The sequence below is a fragment of the Asterias amurensis genome, chromosome 18 (assembly GCF_032118995.1).
Source record: "Asterias amurensis chromosome 18, ASM3211899v1".
In the NCBI taxonomy this organism is placed as follows: domain Eukaryota; kingdom Metazoa; phylum Echinodermata; class Asteroidea; order Forcipulatida; family Asteriidae; genus Asterias; species Asterias amurensis.
The window spans coordinates 6,760,805-6,777,920 of NC_092665.1; the positions used below are offsets into that span (position 1 = coordinate 6,760,805).

Sequence of the window (17,116 nt, forward strand, 5' to 3'; positions counted from 1 at the left end):
TATTGACAATGGGTACAGCAAACAATTTAAAATAAATGTAATCCTACCTCAGTAATTACTTAGCCTGTGGATTTCCCCCCCTGCAGAACTAAGAAACCCCTGACAGTGCTTTCATCAGTGTTCTAATAATATTCTTGCAAAACCTAGTATTACATCTATTTTAATTAAACAATATTGTAGGTCCAATGGGTGGGTGGGGCGATTGGGTGGGAATTGATGTGGATTACTGTGGAGCACACCCCTGTCCCAGACTACTAATAATCACACAATCAACAGTTAATTAAGACACAGGAGATGTGAGGTATATTTTCACCAGCTCTGCCTTTTATAGGCCAACATAATACAAGTTTATAGAGCATTGCCCATAGTTTAACCAATTAGGAGATAACAGTGCGAGGACACGCTCTTCACTGCGCATAATGACCGGGTTGGTGGCTGGTGCTGTTAACGGTCTTCGCACTGTTATTTCCATTAGTAAATACCTTTTTAACGAAATAAACAGCTTAAGTGTCAATACGTCACGCTATGCATACGATCAGTCAGTTCAAAAATTACATTGAAAACTTCGCGTGTGCAAAACCAAAAACAAAAACATTTCACCTAACCTTATTGACTTAAATTCGATATCACAATCGCGAGAGTGCAATACAGAAAAATATAGTGCATCTGCGTCCCATCAGCCTGGTTGGATATGGAACGCATATAAGGAAGTGGTATATTTATCTGTATTCTACTCACGCTTTTTTGATAACTTGAAACTATCATCCGTTAATACATCCCCTTGTGATCAGATTTTGACCAATCAGTACCTGGAAACTGTCCGAGGTATTTATTAATCAAACTAAAAGGCCAACTTAAAGACACTGGACACCATTGGTAATTGGTGTATTTCAACATTTGATAAAATAACAAATCTGTGAAAATTTGAGCTTAATTGGTCTTCGAAGTTGCGAGATAACTATGAAAGAAAAAACACCCTTGTCACACAAAATTGTGTGCTTTCAGATGCTTGATTTTGAGACCTCAAAATTTAGTTCTAAGGTCTCGAAATCACATTCGTGAAAAAGTTACATCTTTCTCAAAAACTGAGAGAGCTGTTTCTCACAATGTTTTATACTATCACTAGCCTTGCTCAAGGCAGTCGCATCATTCACTCCGAAAAAGACGCCGTTGTAAACCCACCCGTATACACTGTGCGTGGTGCGTTTAATCACACCACACGACCCACCCGTATACAGTATCACCCTCTCCTCATTACTCGTTACCAAGTAAGGTTTTGTGCTAATAATTATTTTGAGCAATAACCAATAGTGTCCACTGCCTTCAAGCCGGTTTAAAGTCGCTGGAAATTTTGACATCGGAAATGTTGACGCATGATTCTAAAAAACACGGTTTATAGACATCATCACTATGGCATATAAACTGTGTTTTTACAATCGCTGCGTCAAGATATTCATTGGGCGACCATCGCAAAACCGACTTCAAGGCCCTCATAACAATTCCTTTGCATCATTTTAGAGAGATTAGTAAAACAATGTCACAAAATTTATTAGCATGTACAACTAGTTTGTTACTCTGAGTGAAACTGTGCCCTAGTCATAGCTGGTTTCTGAGTAGTCGAAAACCTGACTTACAGTAGAACTTAAGAATGAACTTTCCAAATTCTGTATCTGAAGACGTAAGGACGCATCTAACCCATCCTAGGACGAGTAAGAGATGGCATAATCGTACTGCTTTGTGAAATCGGCTACTGGAGTTGTTCTGCTCCATCCATCATCATGTCATATAATACAGATGCTTATTTTTTGTTTGGGGGGTGGCTGTTCCTCCTGGTCTTACCATAAAGATCTTACCGGTCATCCTCGTACTCCTCCAAACACCAAAGATGACAGTACACCGGGCATGGAGAGGTCATGTCTTCATAAAAGGGCCATGATATAGGCCTACGGCTGCACGTTTCATCTTCCATCCTTCCCTAGTTGAGGGGTGTTTTAATTCCTGAAGTTAAAGTATGAAAGTAATTTTCAGTTACCACCATGACAATTGTGTTTTATTTTTACCATAACAAATATTACCAGTGAAACTGGAAAGCCCAACCAGCCCTTCAATCTCAGCTCACCCATGGGAGGTAAAAATAGACCTACATAGCTCACCCATCATGACCCAGTCCCATGGTCCTACAGTTAACTAAAATATTCTAAGAGTAAGACCACTAACCACAAGCCTCCCCCACCAAAAAATAAAATAAAATCGTTATGTCACGACTGTCTGTTCGTGATTGCAATAAACAGATGACAGGAATCCCAGGATGATGATAATTTCGTACAAAACGAAACGAGCAACGCTAGGGTAGGTTTGGGTTGTGAGTTATTGTCAAAAACAAAAAACATAAACAAAAACATTAAATTAAATGCAGGATAAAAACACACCCGAAATAGCAATACAACACAAAAAGTGTGACATAATTACCACAGGTCGTCTTTTTCTTTATCTAAACATCACTTACACTTGAAGGTTTCACCTGTAGCAGCTTTAGCAGAAGTATGTAGTCACAGTTTCTAGTCCCATCGTAAATAATGTAGCACTAGCACGTAGCAGCAGACGACACACCGTCCCGGCCACAAGCAAGTCACCTCCGCTTGTGGCTTGAAATCTGTGACGTCGCGGCCGCAGCCACGGCCGCAGCCAAAAGAAAAAAAAACATTTGGACACGACTTCAAAATGGCGCGCACTGCCAGCGGCCGCAGCCGCAGCCGAAGTCGAAACATTCGGACACGGCCTTACACGGTCTATTGGAGGGAAATGGTTGATCAGCCTGGGGAGCCCCATGTGACCTTGACGTCATATTTGAAATAATATTTACAAACTGGGGGGGTCGAACACACACACTAAGCCCACAATAAAATCCGAGTATTATAAATAACGCCCTCTGTTGGTCTAACAATAGTGCAGCCTTAGTTTTAACCATGGCTTTAATCTCCTCTAATATTCGGAAAGGCGAGTGTCAAAGGTTTCCGATGATACCATGATGAACGACAGAACTGCGAGGAATACAAATCAGCGATACTTGGCGCTATGTAGAAATAAAAGGGACACAAATGACGTTTAAAAGTACGTTTACTTAACAAAATCATGTTTTTTTGTATAGCTTCATGACTAAAATTAAGTTATCTGAATATCGACCATGAAAATATAGATCCTAAAGAAGTAGAACAAAAAACATTGTTACTAAATAAAAACCTCTCCACAACGACCCCTTCCACATGTAACCGTCCATTGCACGCTAAAGCATTGCGCGAAATTTTACTCATTTTCACAGAGCGGGTCACTGGTCTCTGGCTACCACGGCGAACAAGTATATGGACAAGGCAAGAAAACACCAGGGCTACGTTAATATAAAGATCGCAGGTTCATAAATGTCCAAGTAATTTGTTTTTGTGATTTGTTTTCATCAAACATTAAACTAAAATGTATCCAGTCAGTTTTCATTTAGCCCTGGCGGTTTTTTTTTGTTTTTTTTTTAACTGTATGATTCAAAAGTGATATTACTGAAAAAAAGTCGGTCTGATTTAAGCGGTTGTAAAAAAAGTTAACAGATGTCATGTTTGGGATGTTTGTTTTACTGTTTGCAAACACTATAATCTTGGCTGTCTTTGCTACAAACTGGACAAAATACATTCATTGAATTTCTTTTTCAATCTATAAACTTCCGTACGAAAGAAAATAACAGTAAAGCCAAAATGGAATTTGGTCCAGTAGAGGGCGCCCCATTGTGGCAGTTTAACCCGGAAGCATATCTGACCACGTGGGCAATGTAGTGCTGTTCATGTACCCCGTGAAAAAGATGCGACATTGGTCCATTGGCGTAAATAGTGACGTCCTCTCTCCACCTTGAGTCTCTGAATCAATTGGGACAAGCGCTGGATGGTGAAAATCGGCAGCCTCTGCACAAACAAATAATAAAACAATGTTTATCACAATACAAGTAAAATATTTGTTTACACAAGTTAATGATTAACTCTATGAAATGGCAAAGGGGCACTTTCCCTTGTCAAAATCGTGTTTGCAAAAACTTCCCTGTAACTTTGCCAAGTTATATGTTTAAGATTTAAAATATTTCAAAAAGTCTGCATATACTCGGATTTAATTTTACTGAGTGGTGTACCTGAGGGGTATAAACCAATACTCAAAGTAATCAATTGAAGCTTTACCTGTGTTGGTATCCGTCAGATTCCGTCTCGAACCAGTACTTTTGAAGCTGTCTAACTCCTCAATTCCTCCAGGGCCGTTTGCATATGAGAGTGTTGTAAATGGCAAACCGTCATTCATCAGACCTTGACGTTTATGCAAAACCATTTTGTTGTAATTAGAATTTAAATATGAATGGTTTGACGATGAATCACCATTCGCTTATAGAAAACTGAGAAGCTTGCACAACTTGTTAACATTACTTACTGGTCAGAATTCAGTCTGCATTCGGGTAACTTAACGGAGTTTACTTTTTGTTTCAAAACATAATCAAGCTGCAGTCTACAAACAATTGGATTTATCGAGAGATATCTCCCTTTGAAAAAAAGGGGAAGTAAATAAATAATAATAGTTAGAAACAGTCTCTCTTTAAATTCATTGTATACTATTTTGCATACAAATGATATTTTGAAAGATAAAGCTTTTAATTGTTCAAAGACACTGGCACTATTGGTAATTCTCAAAGACAAAAAAATATCAAACGTCGAAGTTGCGAGATAATAATGAGAGAAAAACACCCTAGTCACACGAAGTTGTGTGCTTTTAGATGCTTGATTTCGATACATCAAACTCTAAGTCTGAGGTCTAGAAATCAAATTCGTGAAAAATTACTTCCTTCTCGAAAACTACGTTACAATGTTTTACACTATTAACAGCTCTCCATTACTCGTTACCAAGTAAGGTTTTATGCTAATAATTATTTTGAGTAATTACCAATAACAATAACATAACAGAGCAATCTTAAAATGGATTCGTTCTCTAATTGGTAGCCAATGAAGTTCCCTAAGTGATGGGGTAATAATATGTTCTCTCAAGGGTGTGGAACATATTAAACGACATGCACTATTTTGTAGTCTTTCAACTATGTCCAATTCATATGACGTTGCCCCAAATAACAGGAGATTGCCATAGTCAATACGAGAGAGGACTAAAGCTCTGGCAACATGATGGAGAGTATCCTTATCCAGGTACCGTTTGATTCTCCTTAAATTACGTAATTGAAAATTCGTTGATTGGCAGAGGCTAGAAACTTGCTTGCTCATTGTCGACTGTCACATGCGAATCAAATTTTATTCCTAAGTTGCTTACATAATCAGTAGGGTCAATCGATGTATCACCCATATGCAAAGATATCTTCGGCAATTTCTTAAGGTTTTGGGGAGTACCAAGCACAATGAACTCAGTTTTATTTTCATTGAGCTTAAGCATGTTAGAAGTCATAGTGTCCACTGCCTTTAAAGTTATATTTGTGGATGAAACTTACCTCCTCTGCCGAGTATTGGACTACCACGATCAGCTGCTCCTCCTATAGAGAGTACATGGCTATGGTCGGCAGTTACAATAAATAAAGTCTGCATTTCATTGGTCATTGACATCGCCTTGACATAGCCTTATCCAGTGCAATGGTATCTTGCAGGGCGTGGTAGGCTAACCCGTCATGATGCGCATGGTTAATTCGGCTACCTTCGTGTTTCAAATCAAGATAGTATGATATAAATTATTTGTATTTGAATTATTGAAATTTGATGAAAAATCTGGTAATAATAATAATAATAATAATAATAATAATAATAATAATAATAATAATAATAATAATAATAATAATAATAATAATAATAATAATAATAATAATAATAATAATAATAATAATAATAATAATAATAATAATAATAATAATAATAATAATAATAATAATAATAATAATAATAATAATAATAATAATAATAATAATAATAATAATAATAATAATAATAATAATAATAATAATAATAATAATAATAATAATAATAATAATAATAATAATAATAATAATAATAATAATAATAATAATAATAATAATAATAATAATAATAATAATAATAATAATAATAATAATAATAATAATAATAATAATAATAATAATAATAATAATAATAATAATAATAATAATAATAATAATAATAATAATAATAATAATAATAATAATAATAATAATAATAATAATAATAATAATAATAATAATAATAATAATAATAATAATAATAATAATAATAATAATAATAATAATAATAATAATAATAATAATAATAATAATAATAATAATACAAAACATTTATAGGGCGCTAAACAAAGAACAGAGCGCCTAACATTAACAAAGGGAGGGCAACATAAGGTAGTGTGTCTTGTTCGTGAAGAATGTTCACGCTGTCACCATCTTGGTCATGTTACCTGTTTCCATAACAGTAATGAATGCTTATATTCATTGCGCAAACATGGCACCAGACTATTATTTCGTCCAGCCTAAGTTTGGTTACAATGAGTTTGAATGGAGTAACATCAAGATGGCCACACCGTGATAAAGCAACATCATAGACGGAGTTTTTGTTAACCAAGATTCGAAAACTAGGAATACAAAGATAACAAACGATGGCCCTAGTTTAATTTTTTTTTTTTTTACAACCAAATTACAAGTTTGCAGAAAAGTCTACTTTGGTGACAAAATCTAGAAGGACAAAATCTAGCTTAGGAGTAAAACGTAACTACTAGTACTAAATTATATGTAAAGTATACATCATACATAATTTTGGATTTGTAAAAACGAATCTTTTATTTCAGATTCATTACCACTTTATATTCAAGTACATTCCTCCTATCTTCTATAACTACGCACCATGCTGTCTCTATGGTAATGTCAGCGCGTTGCGGCTCCTGGACAGTTATCGATTCACCATTATCGACTTACCAATATTGATTTACCATTGTCGTTTCAATATTGTCTTTCCCCATTATCGATTCTCCATTACTGATTCACAGTTATCTTTTTACGACTATCGGTTCACCATTATTGATCCACAAATATTATCGAATCACCATTATCGATTCACCAACATCGAATAGTGGTTATTGATTTACAAATATCGACTCACCAATATCTACTAATAATTATCGATCAACCATTATTGATTCAACCAATAACAATTCAGCATTATTGACTTCAGTAGCTCGGTTTCTATGGAATCTGGATGGGATCAGAAGCTGTTAAAGCAAAATGGCGCAATAGTCATCAATAATTGGGTTTAAGTTTGATCAGGTTTACATACCGATGAGATTTTGTCCATCATTTCTAGATCCAGCTTTAGAAGAGTCTTTAGGATACTCTGGGTCGGCAGCTTCTCTCGGTAACATTTTCATCCTTCCCCCACCCATTATAACCTGGCATAGATTAATGAAGAACTAGTATAAAAATGACCGTACCATGAAGTTGGTGGTCGGCATGCAGCAATGACTAGCAGGAAGGGTATTCTAGGAAGCTGCTGCAGCAGCTGCTGCTTCGGAAGTGCTGCTAGGAAGTTTGAAATAATGACATTTGCCAGCCTTTCATTATGTGAGCACGCTTTAAAAACAATTCTAAAAAATGATTAACTGTTTAAATTGATTAACTGTTTAAATTGATTAACTATCGAATGCTTCCAGCTACCTGTTTCATTGCCGGTCAGTTTGTGAGATACTTTGATTCAAAAACCAATATAACCCATAATATTGATGAGGGTGGCGAACAATCAAACGGTACACTCAGAACAGTGAACGCAAACACTGGTTTGTGTCAATGTTGCAGATTGTACCTGTGTATCCTGTCCGAGTGTTATGAGTTGCTCAGCGATGTCAATGCAACCGATGTTAGTTTCCTTCTGCGGTATATCAGAGTCACACTCCCAGTCTCGATGGGTCGAATGTGCATAAAGTGTAGTCTTGGTTCCAAGACCATTGGTGTTGCGCGGTCACACACAACCAACGTTCCGATTATGCACAGCAAAAACTGTACACGCTTGTAATGAACGAACGCTAGCGGGCGCTCTGTTTCTCTGATTTCCGGATCTCACCATGTCTGTGCTCACCAAGGTCTTGGATATTTGCAAATTGAAGGCGTGGCCAGACTATGTAAATGACTTTTAATGTATGCAATATTCATATCACGTGACGACTTGAAGATGACTATTCAAACTAGATCGAGTCAAAGGTCAATTTAATAATCTTTTGCCTCAAAGTGATTCCGTGGTCATATTAGGCCTATTAAAAGGAAAACAGTGAAATTTCAAGTATAGACTACCTATTCAGATTATGGATACGTGACGATTTGAAATCGTAAATAATGGTCAAAAATCGAACGTAAGATTAGCATTCAGAGAGTCCGTGTAACGGACGCTTGTATGGCCCCACGGCGTGGATCAATCGGAACGTAAGCCCTGTGGAATATCACGTACCGCCCATGCCGTGTCTCGTGGGGGTTGGAGGTGTTAAATCCCGGGCGCTATGAACTCCCAGCTTGCGGGTGTCGAATCCGTTGTTTCTTATGATCGCAACGTTCCAATATGTTGCATTTTGTTTCATGGTCCCTAATTTCTTTTTTGTTCTGAGTTTTCAGGTGATTTTGATGATGTCAAAACGTAGGAATATCGCATTTTGTTATATTGACAGTGTTATTGTGGGAGTAGCTTAACAAAATTATGAGAATTTTTTTATAAAAGGTTGAAATAAAAAAAATGATAAAACAAAATTCCCTCAAAGCATAATTTTGTCAAACACAAAGTATTATTTTTCAATTCTGTGAATGAAGAGTTATTTTTGAGGTAATTATTAAATTGGGCAACTAGCGGAATTTATGACCCGACTATAGTCGCCTCAAATAACTGCGACTTCGATATTAGTCGCGAAACTAACTCCCGTTGCCCCAGATGCATCGTGACATATTGTTTGCCGAAGGGGCATCTGAAATGATTGAAAGATTGTGTCACTGACGTCTGCATGGTTGTGTTTTGTAAAAGGTTTTTGTGAATAGTCATGCGCGACAAAAGTGGTTATACCAAGCAGGAATTTGATCACGATTACTTTTATAGTACGTAGTCTTAGCCGCACGATTAACCAAGTGAGTTGAATAGCAGTAGTCGCCACTCAACAAGCAATCAAAATTCACAATTTCTCATGAGTTGTTCCAAAAGATATGGTTACGACTACATTCCAAAATATATTATATGGTTACATTCCAAGCTACGCAGCTACTCGGCTACGTTTACGTTCCAAGATACGCTTAAGTCTACGTTCCTTCAAGTTACACTATAATACCAAAAGGTACGTTTTCAAGCCCGAGTCAAGCTACGCTTACGTTCCAAGATACGCAGCTACGTTTACGTTCCAAGATGCTACGCTTACGTTCCAAGATATGCTTACGTTCCAAAAGATATGTCAACATTCCAAGCTACGCAGCTAATCAACTGCGCTTTACATTCCTAGATCTGCTTACGTTCCTTCAAGTTACGCTATAGTATCAAAAGGTACGCTTTCAATCCCATGTGAGGTTACGCTTACGTTTCAAGATCGTAGCTACGTTTACGTTCCAATTATATGCTTACGCTCCAAAAGATATTGTTTTGTTCCAAGCTACGCAGCTACTCAGCTACGCTTATACACTCCAAAATACGTTTAGGTTACGCTATAATATCAAAAGGTACGCTTTTAATCCCGAGTCAAGCTATGCTTACGTTCCAAGATCTGCAGCTATGCTTACGTTTCAAAATACATTCTCAAAAGGATGCTTTTGAATCCCTCAAGATTTCCTTCCCCCAAGATTAAACAACTTTCACTGTGAATAACACTACAGGGCCCACCAGTTATAGGTTTGGCAGAAAATACTGTACAAAATTTCTTTACTATCCAAAAATTTAGTTGGGCACTAGCCACAAGTCTACAACATTTCAAATTTAATTAAAAATTGGTTCAGTAACCAGTTTCTGATAAGCAATACTATTTTGTGCTAAGGAAATTGTTGTGCCAATACAGGCTTCATGAAATTGGGCCCTGTCACGTCGGGAGCATAACCTCACGATCGCATTTCAAACTGCATCATGGCAATGCAGAAGTCTGTATCTGGATATTAATAGAAAGGTTTCTGGTGTTACCGCAAACCTTAATTCTATATCGTATTTCCACCATGCAAAGTTTCAAATCCTACTGATCTGGATATTATTATACTCCGATAAAAACGTAAACCCACACACACATGCAGAGTATAGCAAAAGTAATGCAACGCTATTACTGCATGCATTGTACACTGCATGCACAACACTGATTATTATTCATGAGCCACCGCTACGCAGCCTCTGATTGGCTCTACCGGAAAGTCGGGGGAGATTTGCAAAAAACAATAAAAAAAGTTAAGACCCGTCGTTACAAATATCCAAGACCATGGTGAGATCTAAATCAGAGAAACAGAGCGCCCGCTAGCGTTCGTTCATTACAAGCGTGTACAGTTTTTGCCGTGCATAGTGACCGCGCAACACCAATGGTCTTGGAACCAAGACTACATAAAGTGCGGCAGGGGTAGCGTGTGTCACACGGGCAGTGCTGACGAATCCCGTTGCCTTGCATTTAGAAAGCACACAAAGCAACGAAAACCTTAGTAAATAACTAGCATTTATTAGCTATATATTCGATCGATACAATTTCAAGAACACAAGATCAAAATTATTACAAAACACTTGACAACAAATCAATGAAAGTAAATCATAATTATTATACACACATTGACTGGCAATGAGGTAATTGTACGTCTACCCCGAGGGACTTTGAGTGACCAGAAGAGGGACCTATTTCCCGAGGCTGAAAGCCAAGAGAATTAGGCCCCTCTTCTGGTCACTAACAGGCCCGAGGGGGAATAGACGTACACAAGTTACCGAATTGTGTCAGTCAATATTGTGTATTATTATACAGCTCGGTCTTAAATGTGAAATAAGAACAACACGTGGAAAAGAAAGGAAGTTTTGTAGTTGCTGTTCACGGTTCAAGTCAAGAGAGGGCGCTGTAACAGGGCACTATTTCCAAAGAACTAGTTCCCGCAAAACACATGCGCCCGATCACTAGACTAAGCTCATCCCACGAGACTGTGTTTCAGCCAACCAGAATACAGAAAAAGCAAGAGGTGTGTTATAAAACATTATATGAATATTTTGACGTTTTTTTAAACTAACCAGACTTTTGAGCAGATATCATAACAGACTCCACATTAGCATTGAGACTAGATTTACAATCTCCTTTAATAGCAGAATCGTCTAGCCCTATCACTGCTGTCTTGGTTTTAACACCACTAAAATAAGCAGTAGCCGTATCAGCCGAGTCCGGTACTTGCCTGTCGGTATTGTACGTCTAGAGGATGAAAGAGTGCAGGAAATATTCTCAGACTAAATGCTCCGTATGTTTGACCACGTGGGGCGCACTCAATATAGTGGGTGCGTTCGTTTAGCTTCCCTGGGTCGACCCCGATCTGCCCCGGTACGTTCGAATAGCTTTGACGGGGCTCACCCGTGTCAGCCCCCCCCCCCCCTGCTTGTGGAGTGGGTCACTTGGGGTGACCTGAGGTGCATACCATCATCACGATAGGACGAGTGTGTTCGTTCGATTAGCTCTTGTCAGGGGTTCACCCGAGTGAGCACCATGGTGTCGTCCAGGGAAGCTTATCGGGCACACCCACTATTTGTATCATATCTGGGCACTGATTTCATTGGATAAACGTGCAGTGAGTTAAGCATTCTGTTTCCGTGTTTTGATTGTTCCGAGGTGATTTTTGGCATTTGTACTAGCGGTCATCTGCATATGAATCTAGGTGAAAGGTGAAGATGGACAAGGACTGACCTACGCTAGAGGCCACTCTCTGGCGTTATCATTCACGAGCCTCGAAGTGTGATGTCAGATGTTCAGGCTATAGGGATATACTAGCCTGAACATCTGACGCCACACTTCGAGGCTCGTGAATAACGCCAAAGAGTAACCTCTCGCCTCTAAGGTCAATCCCCGTCACCAATCCCCGTCTATCCCCGTCTCCAATCCCTGTCAATCCCGTCCCACGATTCGTCCTGTACAGTTTTGATCAATGTTCTGCCACTTGTTGCGCCGTTAATGTTGCTTGAGAGACGGGTTGTAATGGCTCCTTTATTGTCCAATAGATGTTTCAGTCATTGTCCAGTGATTATCCAATGTCCAATTCAACCGCCAAAAACTCACCCATGGCTGGCTTAAAGTCAGCGCGAAAATAATCTGCAGTAATTATGCAAAATGACACTCCCACAATATACCGGCATTGGTGCAAAATAATTCTCTTAAAAACGCCACAACCGGCAACTTTCCGCACAATAGTTAAATAATATTATTGTAATCATAAATAACATTTGTTATTACTTTACCGTGACATAACTTGGCTTGTTTCGATGCGGCACCATTATGAGAGTGTGGGCTTCGACGAGTGCAATTTGTTTGCAAGAACATTGCACGATTACTAGTGAGTTACTCCTGCATTGCAGTTTAAAAAGTAGTAGTAAGGGCGTGTCATGTATATAAACCAGTGGGTGGATTAGTCTAGGACTAGTCTTATCTCGACTTAGGACGAGTTACTCGTCCTAACTTTGGACTACCCATACGTTTTTAATATCTCCTAGGACTAGTCCTAACTCTTTGTGAAATCGACCCCAGGCCTGCTTTAAGTGGGGAGGTTTTTTAAACGGTGAAGATCTCCTGCAGTGCACTTAAAAAATAATTATTGACATAAAACAACTTTAATTTACTAAATAAAATATAAATTTTTTGATTATGGGGGGTATTCATTTTCATTTAATTAATCACTATACAGATATCTAGTTGGCATATAGTTCTAAACAGTATTGTTATATTAATTGCAACACCGAAATACATATACCGGGTATTTTGTATTATGAGATTAAGGTGTGTTCTTTCTCGACCCTCATCTTCTGTGTTTTTCGATTAAAAAATAATCGGCTGTAATATTTGTTGTGTTCGTACGTCGTTAAACTATCAATAAAAGACAATGGAACAGGGCACATTGCGTCAAAAACTCGGGTTCTATTCACGTGATAACAACACGCAAAACAACAGAGCTCTCGTACAACCAGATCTCGCATGAAACAATGTGATCACTAAGTCTGCATACATTATCATATTCAACTTTGATCCGTTGAAAAGTCAAATGGAGCTCTACTCTATTCAAGCGAGAACCACTATATGCCTACTTACTTTGTGGTAGCACATTGCCTCCTGCAGTCAGCATATAGATCCAAAATATCCATATTAATGTTGAAATCAAGGTAACAAAATCAGAGGTAATGAAACAGTGTATACCGATCGTCACTGTTTGTATCCGACTGAGGTCATAGTCAGTTTGAATTACAGACTTCATAACTATAGAACAGCAATAACTTATCATTTCATTCATTCTTTGGCTTTTGAACCTTGGAAATAAATGATCGGTTCTTGAACTTTAATTTCATATTTCAAATGGCCATTATCTATATCGGTACTTGTACTATATCATCAACTTCACATCTGTATTTTTTAATACCAATTAATCTACTGTGAAGTTTTACAAAAAATGGGACTCCTTCAAAGAATTGTGCCGAGGTTAACTCTGCATTTTACTAAAGTGGTAAACTATTTCAGTCAATTTTTTACTTTGTGTTGCTGTAACGGTTTTTCAGCATAATTGTATGAGGAGTTGTAACAAGATTTGTTTAAAGAAAAATCACCTCGAAAAACTAATAGTTACGAAAGCCCTCCAGAAAAAAAAAAAAACGATGTTTAAATCTGTGATAACGGCTTGATTCGTCATAATGGATTCACCAACGCCTCCCCTCCCATCCCTACCCCCACCCTCCCCGCGTAAATAGCGGATGGCGTATCAGCGTTACAAATCCTTAACGATTGAATGTGCATACAATCTAATAACATACACGTTTTGATGATTCCGTAATGATGGACTGTAAATTGTGATAACCGAATCAAAATATCTTGGCGTTTTTTTTTAGCACTATTCGAAATAGTTGATCCTCAATGTACACGTTCTTAATAAATTGTAGGCCTCTCATTTACATGCATGGAGTATTTATTAAATTACTGGGCCCTCAACTTCTTCAATGCTATTTATTTATTCAACAACCTTCTCCTGCATTTACAAATATTTGTTTGTTCATAACAATAAGTAAAACAATGGAAAAGGGGAGTGGTACGAGGTCTTAAGCGTTTGTCTTAAATCAACAGTATCTTAGGCCCCGTTCCCACTGGGCCCCGCGTTAGTTTGGCCGTAAACAAAAGACTAAGCCGAAGGCGCACGCCGGGTCCTTCATCTACGACCACAACCCCGCCAGTTTGAAACGAATGTTCAAGACTATGACTTAGCACAATTTGTTCTTACTAATATAGCATAGCCATTTTCGGTTTACATGAATAGGCCCAAAACAATTGGAATGGACTTGTGTTAAATAAATGCTGATCAAAGTTTGTATAAATCTCTCATATATGCATTTGCAACTTGTCTGTACTCTGAATGTAGCTGGGGGCAAATGTGTGTAAACACCTTTTGTAATATTGTCAAAGACCAGTGTTCACTCTTGCCGTATCTCAACTATGCATAAAATAACAAACCTTTGAAAATTAAAGCTCAATTGGTCGTCGAAGTTGCGAGATAATAATGAAAGAAAAAAACACCCTTGTAACACGAAGTTGTGTGCTTTCAGGTGCTTGATTTCGAGACCCTCAAAATCTAATTCTGAGGTCTCGAAATCAAATTCGTGAAAAATTACTTCTTTCTCGAAAACTTCGTCTCTTCAGATGGAGGCGTTTCTCAAAGTCTTTCATACTGCCAACAGCTCCCCATTACTCGTTACCAAGTAAGGTTTTATGCTAATTTGAGTAATTAACCAATAGTGTACACTGCCTTTAAGCACATTTTGACAATTTTGAGATTTTCAATATATGAACGAGTCCTTTATGTCAAAGATAAAGGTCCAAGATGGGGACAGAAATTTTCGGGGACAGATTTCCATGAAACACCGGCCCAAGGCGGAACCTGCTTTTTAAAACAATCGAAATGACTTTAATCTCATCCAAAAGTTCATTTGATTGGTTTTGATTTTTGTGGTGTGTATTGATTGTTTTTGCTCCATTGAATATTCTTGTTTCCCAAAAGCATTTGTGGGTTTCGGTGGTAGTAGACTCTGAGAAAACAAAGAATACAATTGAAAATCAGTTTTAAAATACCCTTTAAGGGCAAAGGCAGGACACACTAACTTTCAACCACTAGTGAGTCTTTCCACTTGGTGTATCTCAACATATTCTTAAATTAACAAACCCGTGAACATTATTTTGAGCTCAATTGGTCGTCGAAATTGCGAGAGAATAATGGGAAAATCACCCCCGTCGCACAAGTTGTATGCTTTCAGATGCCTTCAGTTTGAGATCTTAACAACTCGAGAAAATACTTCTTTCTCGAAAACTAGGTTTCTTCAGAGAGAGCCGTTTCTCACAATGTTTTATACTATTAACATCTATCCATTGCTCATTACCAAGTAAGTCTGTATGCTAGCAATTCTGTTGAGTAATTACCTATGGTGTCCAGTGCCGTTAATGTTGCTCTGTTGGTGGCGCACTCTACTATAAATACATTGTCATTGCATTTCGATTTCGGAAAAAAACACACTGAGTTAGTTTTAGTAAACATATACCTCAAAAGAGTGGAAGCACGAAAAAGATCCATCTGAACATATATATTGCGTACACAGTTGTTTCTTTGATAATAAACTTGCACTTTAACTCACAATCATCAGGGAAATACATCAATTGAGCGGAAATAGAAGGAAAACGGCCAGGAACTTCAGGAAGCAATCACACAGTGCAACCCAGTAGGGCGGATATACATGTAAAAACACCATACCATTAAAGCGTGTACAAATTGATCTCCATTGGTAACATACAGCCTCATCCAAACCAGTGATAGAGTAAGTCACTGCTTTCAATCAGTGACTTTAAACACATACATGTAGTGTAGAGTTTTACACCATTGGCATTCATTCAACATACAGTATCATTCAAACCAATGCTAGAGTAAGTCACTGCCATAAATCAGTGACTTTAACACGGTATTGATCCACTATTGTAACATACAGCCTCGTCCAAACCAATAGTAGAGTAAGTGACTGCAATCAATCACTGACTTTAACACGTATCTATGATTGGCTGCTCATCGATTGTCAATCAAACCCGAAGTAGACTGATGAGCACTTCAATGAAAATGCAGCAGTATTTAAACGCGCTGCACCAGCAGCAGTGTTCATAACAACTTTGCATCAGAAGAGAGGAACTGAGAAGGTTTGGACTACAATAACACATCATCAAGGTAAGTGTTCCTCATTCTACTGCCGGACTCAAGCTTTGGCTTCTAGATGCAAGTAGTGGGTTGAATGTTAGCCTATTGCAATGTGGTTGCAGTTTTTGCTCCAAAAGGGACACCACTCGATACAGCTGATGTTCTCATGCAGTGGTTAGGTCTCTTCTCTCCTACACACAGAGAAAAGATTACACAACTTGTGTAAAATATTACCTGTTTTAGATGTAGTGGGCGAACACCATAACTATTAGGTAAAACTTTACCCAACAGGCGTTGGGTAATATCTTGCTTAATAGCTGTGTAAAAGTTTACATAAATATTGGGTAGTTTTCTTTACTGAATTGTTGGGTAAACCCACTCATGTAAAATATTACTTAATTTTGAAGTAAAGACTTTACCGCTTTACAATGTAAATAGTTGTGTAAAACTTTACATCAATATTGGGTAGTAAAAATATTACCTGTTTTAGATGTAGTGGGCGAACACCATAACTATTAGGTAAAACTTTACCCAACAGGCGTTGGGTAATATCTTGCTTAATAGCTGTGTAAAAGTTTACATAAATATTGGGTAGTTTTCTTTACTGAATTGCTGGGTATAAACCCACTCATGTAAAATAATTACTTAATTTTGAAGTAAAGTATTTACCGATTTTTAATGTAAACTGTT

General features: G+C 37.6%; 1 pseudogene; it reads right to left on the reverse strand.

Moving 5' to 3' along the window:
- Positions 1 to 3,694: 3,694 nt before the first annotated feature.
- Positions 3,695 to 17,116, reverse strand: part of LOC139950981 (alkaline phosphatase-like) — a 179,851-nt pseudogene continuing 166,429 nt past the window's right edge.